We start from the raw sequence: 14,954 nt of genomic DNA on the forward strand, positions 1-14,954 counted from the left end.
GCTTAAGTTTAAGTGGTTTCACATCATTGTTTAAACTTTTGTCAATCATCTGACACTTACATGAAGACACTGATGTCTAAGCCAGGCAACAGTATGGTCACATACAATATTTTCTAAAGTAGTTCAAACATTATGCCTATTCTCTACATATCCCTAATATAAGCTAAATGACTGTGTGAATGTCTGTGCCCATATGTCCATCCATCCAATCATTCATTCGTCCACTGCTTATTATCAAGGCGGCCTCAGGTTGAGCAGTGTAGCCTCTAAGTTCCTATCTCTGACTGGGCATCTGGAGTAGATTTGTTAATGGGTTATGTAGTCCCTCCAGCATGTTTTGAATCTGGCCCACTGTACCATCTTGATCACATTGTCATAACCCAGACCTCATGACTATGAAATGCAATCTGGTTCCCCCACTCTTCATCACAACCAGAGACACTGGAAGTAGGGGTCCCCCCTATCGATTCATATCGGTACCATTTCTGTCTTTAAGTTTTCCTTACACCATAAAGAATATACGCTTTCATAGCCTTGTGATGTGATTGTCAGAAATGATAAGCCTGTCTCCTTCTCAAAGCACTTCATGCATCCTTAAGTATGTAAACAAATAGCCAGGTCAGTGCGGTTCGGATCATGTTGAGCCAAGAGGGGCTCCTTAGCAACCTAGAAAGAAAAACTGTTGACCCATGTTAATAAAATTTATACAACATATGCTGAAGGTTCTATGCACCAACTGGGCTAACTGCAGGGTTTTTCTATTTCGCCTATTTTCATTTGGACTCTCGTTTTGTGTCACGCAATTTATTTTTGAAATACAGTGGAATAGCCAGCCTTCATTCAGAAGTGGTTTTTCATTCAAGTGCAGGTACAAATATTTGTACCTTCAAGTGTGTATGATTTTCCTAATGACTTTTTATTAAGCTTTCATGATTGATATGAGCAAGCGTGACATAGGCTATGCCTCTTTGATATGAACCATTTTTTTTGTCATAATAATAAAGATGCTGTGTGAACATCTAAATCTTACTTTCTAGTTTCCTTAATGGCTGTATGCTTCTCAAATTATTTGAAATTAAAGCCTTGGGTCGGGCTCATTAATAGCTCAGTCCAATCAGCAAAGCGGTGTTAAATAGCGCTGTGGGGCACTCCGCATATTTACAGCACCCCCTCCCAGAAAATAGTTCCAACGTCCCTGATCACGACTGTCCAGTGAGACTATTTTCCAGAACAGTACCATGGCATCAGAGTTGGAAGTGTTGCCACCTGTTATATTGGCTGGTGCATGTTTTTAATGCTCCTTTTTAAGAGCAAATTACATTCAGAGGAAAGATTACGGCATTAACCATGATCAGTGCTTTGTTTGATATAATACCTGATAGCTGAAGTATAATTACTGTGTAAAATAAAATAGGGAACAGCTATAAATCTTGCAGAATTACTTGCCACTGGGAATTATCTGAGGGTGACATGACTAAAAAATGAATGGAAAACTCAAAAAACAATCATCCGTAGCAGAACACCATTCATAGTGATTCTTAATCAGACTTATTTAAGATTTCCTATTCAGCCAGAAGGATATTCAAAATTTTAGCTGACTCCTCTGCCAACAAATAATGAACTTTCATTCAAATTCAGAAGTTAAATGTGCAAATGGAAATTAAGGGAGACGGTATCGTTAGCAACTGTGATCACTGTGGATGTCATGCCAATAGATTGAATGAAGATGGAGGAAGAAGGAAACTGAAAAGGAGGAAGGAAGTGTGTGTGATGTGATGGAGAGTGATAGCTCGGTAACATCAGTCCGTGGAGACATGAGGAGAGAAAATGGCTGCAGTGTATGTTATTTTCAATCACTCACACACTGACACACACGTAACTTTCACACAAACACAAGGACTCTCACACATAAACACAAACACACATCCAGTGCAACGAAAATTGACAGTGACACTTTCCCTTTCACATAACAGACTAGGTCATGTTTATTTATTTCTCCAAAAGTCTTTTTCTTCCTCTTATCACCCAAAATGTTCCAATTTTCCATGAAAAGAAGAGTGTGGGACACTACGGAATTGGATGCCTCATCCATGGTAAAAAACGCGGGAGGGAATTTGTAATGGAACTCATCTCTTCACTGGCAGGATTTGCAGCGACTGCTCAAATCAGATTTTTCCACTTGTGTGACACAGACCTTATCTCTTCATTGCTATCTAAACAGTGAAAAATCAGATTCTGTTCCATTTTTAATCCTCCTGTAAAGACGGCGAGGCAGCAAATTAGATTTTTAACAGGTAGCAAAGATTCATCCCTGCCTGCATTGGTAGTCATTACAGAGGTTCCCCATTTACTCTGCATTAGCTCTCTATACACCTATAACAGCTGCTGATGTCCCTCCAATGCTCTTGTGATTTTTTTAATCATTTTACAAAGCTGCACTGAAAGAAAGAACAGAAAAAAAGACAAAGACATGCTACATGGTACTCATTTTACTTTCACAACTTGTTTTGCTCTCTTTCTCCCTCTGTCTCCCTTTCTCTTTGTGTGTCAGATGGGATTCATGTACCTGATCTATTTAGGAGAGTGGGCGACAGTGGAGACTAAGGCACTAAGACACATCCTGCAGGCAGGGATCCTGTTTAAAAAACAGACACACACATGTAGCTTACAAGCACACACTAACCCACACACACAAGTTCATGCACTTTTTGCATATTTTCAATAGTTTTGGAGATATTGTGTGTGGCATAACTGGTTCATTCTCTTCATTTTATATTCTCTAATCCAGTATCTCCAAAAAAAAAGTGTTTTTAGGAATTAAAAAAAAAAAAAAAAAAAAAAACTAAAACATGTTTTTTTATATTGTGAAACATCATAACATTATACATTTTTGATATGATGCAGTAGTTTTGGAGTGGATTTTATGAATCTTGGTGACATAACATTTGCTTGGCTTGATGACAGGGACGCTGTTAATGCTCAAAGGGAATTTGTGTTTTTAGTTCATGCTTCCACTGTAAGGTCAGAAGTCAACAGAAGTTACAAAACGTTGCCCCTAGGACTGATAGAGATTTAGTGTTTTGATCAAGGCTATTTCAGTAGGCCAGATGTTTGTTTCTAAGGTGATATTCCTTAATTAATATTATATTCCATTAGAGACATTGACTGTAAATACTTAGCCCAACTCCATTTTAAATGTTACTGGATGCATTTAGTGCATTCTTAGGTTTGCAAAAGTATAAATGTGGACACACAGATGAACAGACACACATACAAGCATTCAATTTTCAGTGACATGTATCCATACATGAAGGATAATGCCAAAAACACAGTCACAACTAATGAAAGAATGGTCACACAGAAACAAGCTATGACACACTCACAGAAAGAGAGCGAATAGTTACACAACTGGTGATATCACTGCAAAGATACACACACACATACACACACACCGAGAGGCATGCTTGTACATACACAGACAAACACAAATCCACATCCAGGGGTGCCATCACTGTGAGGCAAGCCAGAGTTAGGGCAGTGAGATGGTGTTATATAACGGGGCTGGCCAAGCACAGCTAAGCATTTTTATCTGTGCTAACAACAACTCTACTTGGAGTACACCAATGTGTGTGTGTGAGTGTGTGTGTGTGTGTGGAGAGAGAGGGAAGAGGAATATTATGACATCAGCTACAAGGGAAAAAGACAAAATACAGACAGGTGACAAATTGAGGGAAAAACTGCTACAGGTCTGAATGCTTGACCCCTAGAGTGAGGGGATCTTGTGGCTCTGTTATGCTGTGGGGGGCATTTTGCTGGCATGGTTGGGTCCACTTGTCCCCTTAGAGGGAAGGGTCATTGCAAATCAACACAAAGTTGTCCTGAGTGATCACCTTTATCCTATGACGAAACATTTCTATCCTGATGGGAGTGGTCTTCTCCAGGATGAAAATGCCCCCATTCATAGGGCGCGAGGGGTCACTGAAAGGTTTGATGAATATAAAAATGATATGAATCATATGCTATGACCTTCACCGTCACCACATCTCAACCCAGTTGAACATCTATGGGATATTTTGGACTGACATGTTTGACAGCGCTCTCCATCACCATCATCAAAACACCAAATGAGGGAATATATTTTGGTAGAATGGTGTTCATCCCTCCAGTAGAGTTCCAGCGACTTGTAGAATGTCAATGCCAAGGCACATTGAAGCTGTTCTGGTGGCATGTGGAGTCCCAACACCATACTAAGACAGTTTACGTTGGTTTTTCCTTTAATTTGTCACCCATCTGTATGTGTGTAGTATGAGAAGAGTGGCAAAGAAAATGAGACAGGCAGAGAAAAAGGTATGAAAACAGACTGACAGCAACACTGACTTAAAAGACTCCTTAAGATTTATTTAAGTGCAAGCAAAATGTTTCTTCACTGCAATCCAAGGCAAGTTTCAGGTGCTATATTTGAGGTGGTCCTACCATATGTGTCTACATTTTTGAATAGCATATCATATCGGCAGCAAGACAAAATAGCTGCACATTAAAAATCTTCTTTGATAGTGTGTTCAAGGGTTCTCCAAGATATAAATGCGATAGTAACCATATTAACCATATTAGTCTACATTCATGACCGATGTCTGCAAATCAAACTCAGAAAACAAAGAGCTCTGCAGTAGCAAGAGATTTCTGCTGTAACTGTATCGCCGCACCTATTTGTATACTTACATGAAGCAAGTTGGTCATCAGCCTTTTTGTTTTAATGAATGAAAACCACTCTGCATGGATGGTACAAAATCAAAAGAAAAAAAAAACACTTTGGAAAGTAGTCAGGAGTAACGTTAAGGACATGCAAGTTGTTAGTGAGCTAGATCATGCACCACCTCTATGTTTCTCTATCCTGTTGCACTAATAAAGTGTTATTGGTGATACCTCCAAGCAAATTCTGCAACTAGAATTCTCACAGTTAAAGTTACTTTGTGTAGTTTTCATTTAACACAATTTTGTTCACATTCAATCTTTAAGGGCTAACATACAGTACATATTGAATGCACTTCTTTTTTTTTTTTTTAGCTTGTCAGATCATTAATCATGTCAAATTTTAGGTATTTTTACTTTATATAATTTATTGTCTTTGCTGTCAGTAGTCTGTGAAATGGTGAGAATGAATGGATATTTAATGCTTAAAAGCAGCAGTAATACTACTATGCTAAAAGAGCATAGCAGTATCACTGGAGAGTTAGCTGTACCCAGATGGCCCATGTTTATCTATAACATCACAGAGGTAAGAGAGGACAGTAATAGACACAGACATAGGGGATAAAGGAAAATGAGGGAGGGGAGATGAAAGGGAATAAGAGTTATGTTGTGGTGAAAGAGTGTGTGTGCCTCTGTGTGTGTGTGTGTGTGTGTGTGTGTGTGTGTGTGTGTTTGTGTGTGTGTATGTGTTAGCCAGCAGGCAAAAGATCTGAATGTCTGTCCCAGATACCCAAATAAGTCTCCTCACATAAGTCTACATCAGAATTGCTTAAGTCAGCAGGGATGAGACACACATACACACACACAACCACACTCTTGTGCACATGATCACCTCAGCTTCATCATCTGCCACTCTCATCTCGCCTACTTCATCGGCCGGGTGCTTCAGTCAAACCATCGCAAACACATACACACACACACACACACACACACACACACACACACACATTGGGACCTTTCCCAGTATAAACATTGACCTTGTCTGGACTAGTAGTCTTCATAGGGACTAAAGCCCGGTCGTAATGAGGCAAAACATTTCTGAAGTCCTAGTTAAGGTGTGAATTGAGGTTAGAGTTAGGGTTTGGGTTAGGCTGTCCACAATGAATGGAAGTCAATGCAATGTCCTGACGAGGATAGCTGCACAAACTTGTGTGTGTGTGTGTGTGTGTGTGTGTGTGTGTGTGTGCGTGCGCGTGCGTGCATGAAGCAGACTGATCCACAGCAGGCATTCTTTGATTGTGTTATTTAGGTGCTGTGATTCTCCATGTGCAAACATTTTACACACACACACACACACACACACAAACACACACACACCCACACACAGCCAATTAACACCTCAGTCTCCCTCTGGTGTGCCGCAATCAAGCAGGATATTTTTAATCAAACATGAGTGCTCACATAGCTGCACACCTGCACTGCACCCATTCATATCCACCAACACACAAACATACTGATACACACACACTAATACACACAGTTTAAGAGATCTGGAATCATATGAGCTACAAGTTTAGGAACAAGTAATTAGCTGGTGTTAGTGATTAGCCTGATGCACAATTAGCCTCTAGCCCCGGCATACTCGTTTCAACATTTGCAAGGGCAATGTGACAGGATAGAACACAAAGCATAGTTTCAGCTTTTGTTCATTTATGTGTCATAGCTCATAGCTTCTTACTGAGTCAATCAAATACAGAGCTGATAGATGCGATTAGCTCTCAAAATCCATCAGTATGCTTTTTTCTTTAAGGCTTTAACACAGGAACAAGTTGCATGTGGAGTGAAAATATAGTCTTAAATGTACTGCAAGCATAAAAGAGATGCCAGAAATCCCATGCTGCTAACCTGCAACAAATGTTTCCTTTAACTTGGAAGCAAACAGTTACTCATTTACATATCCAGCAGTTACAGAACAACATTATCATTCATTTGGAGTCGTGTTTCTGGCCACCTGGTGAATGTAAGTTTATTTCACTCTCTTTTAGCTTTATTTGCATCTCTATCAACTCCTTGAGGAAATATCTGGCTCTTAAGGTGCTAAATTCTCGACTACATTCACCAGCAACTGTCTGTTTGTCATTTGGTGCTGAGCAGGTTGTGTTGAGTGGGTTTTTAGAGCTTTTTTGCTCAAAACAACTGCCTCATGCAGCCAAAATTACACTATGAGAGCAGTAAGAGTGAACTAAGACAGACAGTTCACTCACCAGACAGCTAAACCTTGAGCTGACACTCACTATAAAGGGGGTCTGCAGTGATAATTCTCTATTGATTCATTATTATGAGCGATACCTCTCTCATTCCACAGCCATTTGAGAAATTGTTATGATAAAAATATTAAATAGTTTCCCTAAAGTTCACTGGGAATTTCTGAGAAAATGGTCAGGGTGTAGTAAGCTGGGAGACCGTCCCTTTGACCGCAACCATTCATCCTTCTGAAATGTAATTGAGCTACACACTTTCAAAATAAAATTAAAAAAAGAGACTGTAAACTGGACAGAAAGTCAAGGCTGGAAAAGAATGAAAGCAGATAGAGACAGAACAAAAAGTAAGTGTATTTTATTCCTGTCTCATCCCCGTGCACTCAGCTCAGCTTGGCTCAAAGACCACAGCAATTAATTACCTGCAGGCACATTACAGACACCTGCGATGATTTATGGGGCCCTTTATAGAGATGCACAACACTGATAGGTCAAGTTCAGGATACAAAAAGAAGAACTGAGAAAAATCCTGCTTCAACACAAAAGACAGATGAGTTGAAAGAACTAAATCCCCACAAAAGCCCAGAAAACTTTCATTTCATTTAATGTGCATTAGGCACAGCTGTAGTTCAGCTCGCTCAAAATCTGCCTTGAAAGTATACACACACAGATGCTAGCCTACATTGGGCTGTTGTTGCGTGTTTTGTTGCTTGTGCCCATGGGCTCTTTTCTCCCTCTGTTCTCTTCATTCCCAGCAGAGAGGGGAAAAAAACTCATCTTCATTATTTTTATGTTGAGCAGAACTTCACTGTATCCGTTATGCCTGCGTGAGAGATTTTGTCTGCCAGACAGTACATGTGGAGAAATGCTTCTGTGATTTCAAAAGCATGTACTCACTTTGGCTTTTACAAGTTTAGTGATTTATCTGAGGCTCTCACCGACAGAAACTGGAGCAGGTACCGCTGCTCAAGGACACGTAAAGCAGGACACATAGCTGTTGGTGGAAACGGCGGCTGTTGTGGGGAACAAGCTTGTCCCTGTCAGCCAGGACATGCCTCCCCAGGCTAATATCACCCTGCCAGAAGGATGATATTCGAGGGAGTTGTCAATGGACTATATGGGGGAAAAAAAGATGTGCAGTCCACATGTGTGCATTGCATGGAACATCTTTTGCAAGACAACTTTTTGAGTTAGATATCACTTTGTTAAACAAACAGTTGGAATCCCAGCCATGGGCTATCTGTTCTCAGGCTTATGTAAGGGGTAGACTTATATAACCACACCAATCTTGAATTCAATGTTTTGTACTATTGGATTTCATTTTATACTAAATTAAGGAAGAATACTAATAATGAAGAAAAGAAACTGTGGTAGAAAGTAGTAAATTGAGAAACAGAGATGCTACATTTTTGCTCTGTTTCCATGGCAAAATGTAATTGATTTTAGGTTTTGACAGGGCTAAAGTGGTTGAATAAAGGTTAAATGAATGAAGAGTAAAAAAAAAAAAAGTAGGGATAAAGAACAAAGCGTGATTCCTGATTTGTGCCCCAGACTGGGCTATTACTGGCTAATGAAATTCCAGGACTATGACTGTAGTATAGTGTGACAAATGAAAAGGTCTGTGAGTGTGTTGGAGGTGATAGTGAGAAGGTTAAAGTCAATCTGTACGGCTTTAAAGCTCTTAGTGATATTACACCCAGAGGGATGTAATTGCATGACCAGAACAGATCAATACAATCACATCACATCATGTCCACCGAATGTATTACAGTACTTAATGACACTTGTTTTATACACTTGGAGCTAAGCTGTAGATCTTTTTTTTCAATGTAGATATCAATCAAATGAGGGATCTTCTTAGGCACTGTGCCAAAAGACATAATCCAAATGTTTTTGATCAAGTTAATTATAGTGATTAAAGAAGTCAATCGTTTGAATGTATAATTGCTTACTTGATTATAAAAAATACTGTAGAATACAACCTTAATATTAAGTAGAAATGGATGTGAATGTTGGTTTAATGAGGCTGTTATCACACAAGTTGGGAGAGGGCTCATACTCTCTCTTAGGTGTGTCAGAGCAGTCCCCTAAGTTTGAACTGCTTTGAGCTGATTCTTGCATGCAAAAGGTGAACATTTTGAGAGTTTACATAATCACATAAAAGCATGTGTGTAATCACATAATTACACACAGGCTGCTTACATTATTGTGAATAAAATTAAATTAAAAACTACTTTGTAAAACTAAAAACCACTTTTATTTAAAAGCCAGACCTTCCTGTATTTATGCTTAACAATATGTAGTCTAATGGGCTGAATCAACATAATCTTGGGTTTCCAGGTGTTTCCAAGTCAAAGACAGGTACACTGCAATTAAACAAAGCCACAGTGTTTCACAAACTGCAGACTCATTCCAAGCAAAAGATCCCCAGTTAATATGTTTCATTTCTTTGTAATTACTTTGCATTGTATGAGAACTTGAGGCGCAGTCATACTTCAAACAACAGTGGCACTAGGAGCTTCCACTCTTAAATCACATAGCTTTCATCCATCAGTATCAGTAAACTCTCCATATACAGCCTATATAAGTATTACCCTATTGTCAAACAAAGTCCAGTTAATGCTGTGCTTTATTTTTAATAAAAGGTGAAAGGAACCAATCAAGTTCACCTATTCTCTTGCTGCATCAGTGTAGTCTAACATGGCATTTAGGCTTAATGTGCTGTTTTATCAGTTTTCTTAGCATATAATACATTTATAGTCATTGTTACATTAGATTAGAGAAACCTAAAGAAATGTTTTTCCGTCACAGGAAATTTAGTACTCTAAAGGTTATTTCAATCAGATTATCTTAAACATGGTTGTCACATCAGGTCAGCAAACTGTTACTATTGTACTAAACAGTCTCTTGCTGTGGGTCCACCCCTGCCGTAACTTCTGTAGCCAGAGTTTGCATTTCAGCTGGATGATGAGCAAAGCAGGACACCAGAAGTTTGCTGATTGTTCAGCAGCTAAAAAGTCCTCCAAAAGTCACAGCCTTCCAGAGGATTGAAATTTACATCAGGAATGGCTGAAATTCACTTTTCAATCTTCCCTCCATTATCAGCAAGTGGTTGTGTGTGTTTTACAGTCGATTGTCTGCTTAACTAGACTTAGCACACCTCAGGATTTTCAGCTTTTTCATCTTCAGTCTTTGGGTGAAGTTTTAAAACAAGCGAACTCGTAAACATTGTTTTTTTCTGTTACTCAGCTAAAGGAATATAATGTATCTGTGCTAAAGCTAAGCTAGTGACCTCTGGCTACGTTTTAAAAATTACTTTTACTTTGTTAGGAAACGCAAACGCAATCTTACCTTTGTGAAACATTGTTTTGAAATCTCAGCTGTGCAACAGCAGGTGCTTCCCCTTCCCATTCAAGATCAGACTCTGGTTCATAGACCACTATACACTGTCTTACATCTCCAGCTGCAGCCATTACTGCAGGTAAAGATGCAATGTAAGGGAACTTGCGTTATTAACACCTCTAGCCAATCGGAATAGGTGGTCATTAATAATGATGATTTTATGTAAATGCATTTACAAACTGATGATGGATTTAGAGAAATCTAAACAACTTTTGGGGTATAAAATGTAAAAGATATGTTTAATAGACTCAGTGCCATTAAAGAAAATGTCAAAAAAAAGCCATAATACCAGATCTTTAAAGTGTCACACACACACACATATGCATACACACACCTTCCTCATAAGGACACAAATAAGCTCTAGGTTTCTCTCTCAATCAAGATTTCCCTTGTGGTGAATAAGAGCCTCAGCATTATTTGAAACCAGACAAACCAGCCAACACACAACCACACACACTCACACACACATAATGTTTTATGCGGTGGGGACCAAAAGACCCAATTAACTTTATTACTGACATTACAGCTGGAGACAGTGGGAAGACAGATTATATAACACATGTGCGCGCACACACACACACACACAAATGCCCCCCCTCCACTGCAACAGCATTTTACTTTTTATGGCCCACCTGCTCCATGTACACACAAATTATAACAGATATATATTTATATATAGATAGATAGATAGATATTGAATAAACTAGATATTTCTACTATGTTCTTGAGCAGTATAGACAGAGGCAGTGTTTTGCTACTTTTTTTTGGGGGGGGGGGGTGCCAGCACCTCATGGTCATTAGCAGAGCTGAATCTTCATTGTTGTGATGATCTTTTGTTTCCTCTTTCCCCTATTGACTTTGGACCTTTAAATCATCTTCTTTACCTCTGACTTTTAACCCCTTTATCTCCCTCCCTATATGCTCCTTTTGTCCTACTCTCTCTTGGTCACTTTTCTCGTCTTTGGTTGCACACAAGCCTCTCAATGGCATTAATCCCCCTTACAGTAACAGTTTCCTCCTCTCTCTTTTCTCACCTCCTACTGCCTGTCCCTTCATTCTGCGTTCCTTCCTCCATTCGCAGACATCAACAAGCTGTCATCAATCCTCGGTAAGTGGCATCACAGATCCATTAAGCTAAACAATGCAAAACATTCATCCATCTCTCTCTCCATCCTTTCTGTCTGTCTGTCTGTCATCTTCTGTCATCATCACTCTTTACTGAGTCATTCATTAGATTCCATTATCGCCCTTAGATAAAAACAATGGGCAGCCAAGGTGTTCCACAGGAGGCCAAACCAGGACACAAACTATGCAACAGTGATTATTCTTTTCTGGCTTTCACCTCTCACTGAGTTTTGGGGAAATAATCAGTAGTCAGACTTTGCTGGTGGGATATGATTAAACATGCAGGTTTTCTAAAAGCATAACAATTCCAACACAAGTGGCTCACAACCTTAAAATAAATTTGCTAGGACAGTTGAGCCGAAATTGACTGTGGTGGTAACACAAACTGCTATCACCGTGGTAATAAAAAGCTGCAGTAGAGTGGCTGTGAGCTATGGTCAGTATTAACAAGGGCTAGGGGCAGAGACCTCTATAGACACATAAATTCCTGTGAAATTAAAATGAGTGGTAAAATTTGAGTTTTTGGGGGGATTTTTCTAATGCTGTTTTCAATTACATTTATAGAGTATGTTATGTGGGATGTGACCACCATTCCCTACAGGTCTTCATAAATTGTGAGTGGTTAACAAGTGTGTGTAGCTTTAAGCCACAGAAATTATTGGCACAGAGTAGACGAAAATGGCAGCCTGTAAAACAACCAGTATGTTAAAGTTTAAACCAACATTGTGCACTTCCATAAGTTTTACATGAAGTTTCCTGCAAAAAAGTGTGTTTCATGTGGCATGTTACATTAAAAATACTTTTAAATTGATAAACTGAGTATACAGTAGGAAGTGCCAAAAACATCCAAAAACAAAAAACTCTACAGTTCAGTTTAGATTAGAAGAGGGAGATGCCCTGAAAAACATTTTTACCTTGCTGCATAGAGATGAAACTTCAACTAAAGGAACTGCAGGGGCTGAGTCCATTTACTACAACAGTAGTTTTATCTTCTGATGTACTGCTTTGGGAATATTTTGCCCCATTTTCTCATTGGTCAGGTGTCGCTGCCAACTGAGAAAAAAAAGGACTAGAGTGACTCTAGCTGATTTAATTTGCTTTTATTTCCTTTTTGGTTTGAGGCTTTGGGAACCATTGATGTCCATGAGTAATGTAGATCACATCATTGTGAGTGTGACATTACCATAGGGACTGTTCACACACACACACACACAGAAAACAGAAGTTCACATCCCATTTCAGAGTTACATAGTGTATAAAAATGGTTTTAAGGAGGTTATAATGCAGTTTATTTGTTGATAACTGAAAGATGGTGTAATCATAAGATATCACTGTATGCATGTCATAATTCTGGTTGTTGGCTCAGTTGTGGAGTTTAGCATTTATTTTGTTTTTATGTGTTTCATTTTAATTTCTTTTTACAGTTGTATCAAGTAAATCATAATTATGAGATATGTAAGTTGTTATTACAGTGAAATTACATTACATTTCTGCAGTTTTTACAATAATCTTGTGTCTTAAAAAAATTGCAGCGCCTATCAAAATCTACATATGTGCTCCTGTCTTATTATGACAATTGAATGGCAACAATCTAACAGAAAGGAAGTCTAAGGTTCATCGTTTTAAAAAGTCATGATGCACATTTCACTGCCACTGAAAAGCATCCAAGACACAGGGGTACTCCTAAACACACATAACAACACACTGACTTTTGCTACTATCTTGCAAAAATATGCATGTCAAACAAGTTTGTACCGTCTTCCATTTGGCAGTGTTTATAAATCTAAAGTTGTATTCCTTACAACACACCCTCATACCAAAATGACAGAATAGGTCTATTTCCATTAACTCACAAAATTAAATATAGTGTATAGAGTGTTTTCAGTACCCTCTAGAGGACGAATGGGGACCAGAAAAATGACCCATAGGACCGTTTTATAATATAATGATGTTTTATGGTGTGACAACACTGTGATTATGGTCTGGTTAGGTTTAAGCACAAAAACCACTTGGTTAGGGTTAGGGAAAGATCATGGTTCGGACACCCAAGCTGCAGCGACTCATGGTGAAAAGTACTGGTGAAATACACTCCTTCTTGTGGGGAAAAACAAACCCAAGCTGCAGTTGGAAGTGGGAGGCGAACAGTGGTCTCCTACAGCAAAGGCTACTTTTTGCCTTTGTGCCATCTTGATAACTGTCTAGCCATCCCCCTTACCCGCCTACTTCTGATGAGGAAGTCACCTAATATTGAAGTCATCTGAACTGCATCACTTCCCCGGGTCATAATCACAATGGGCGCTAGGTGGTGTAAATGTAACTATAAGTCATTTTTGCCAGCCTGAATTTTAGACCTATACTGTTGTTTTTCTTGTGAGGAGGAGGCTGATTCCTTAACATCTCTGTCTTTGTTTATTTGGTGATACTCGTGATAAGTGGTGGCAAACACTCATTGAGCAGCTACTTTGTCAGAAATACAACAGAGCAACTGGTGTATCTGTTTACAGTGGAACCAAACAATCAAACATTATTAATCACCTAACAGCTCACTGTGAATGTTCCCTCTTGTTCCATTACTCCCTTTCAAAAGATAAAAATTATCTGTTGATGAAAAAATTGGCAAAAATGATTGTTGTCCTGTTTTGTAGATGCATGATAATCGATTATGGTCAGTGCTAACCACACATTGTGTTTCCTGTGGCTGCTTCACAATAAAAGACATCTCATGTTTCGACCATTGAGAGATTTTAATACGAAGCAGCAGTAGTAGGATGTCAAGTTTGCATTAACAGTAACTTAATACAGCTCTGATATGGTGTAAAGAGGACAAACAGTAAACAGTGAGGCTCTTATCAATGAAATAAAACTACACTGGATTACATGTATGCTTTATTTTCCAGTGATTCACTCATGCTCTAAATCTAGCACAGGAATGACGGACTTCGCCACTACCAAAAAAAAACTACTATATAAGGAGATAATTACAGGATGTTAAAACATTTAAGAGCTTTTTTTTTTTCAGAAAAAAGGCAAACCATAAATAATATTGAAAATGGGGGTTGATTTCATGGAAATCTTAGGGATTATAACTTTAAGGTCAGTCTTGAACAAATTCATGTGCTTTTATGGAACATATGGTGAACTAACCAGTAATATCCCATTTTAAAAGAAGTGTGACGGCATTTACCCTTCAAAGGCTCTTCTTAAGGCGAGGGTCTTTTGTGTGAGCAAACCATTGATAGGAAGGTATTGCGAGCTAAACCACAGTACTTTGATCCCTCTTTCCTCCTACTGTAATGATCAGAGCCATTTCTCCTTCCCTAGGCTCCTTTAAAGTAGTTGAGAATAATTATGCATTTTTGTTGGCAGGGACGTGTGTGTAAGTGACTGTGTGTGTGGTTGAAGAGGTAAGATTGGTTTAAAGATTCCCACCGGGTGGATATACAGTGCGCAGTGCAGAACAGCTTTTGATAGAAAAATCTA

This window comes from Thunnus maccoyii, chromosome 18 (assembly GCF_910596095.1).
Source record: "Thunnus maccoyii chromosome 18, fThuMac1.1, whole genome shotgun sequence".
Taxonomy (NCBI): domain Eukaryota; kingdom Metazoa; phylum Chordata; class Actinopteri; order Scombriformes; family Scombridae; genus Thunnus; species Thunnus maccoyii.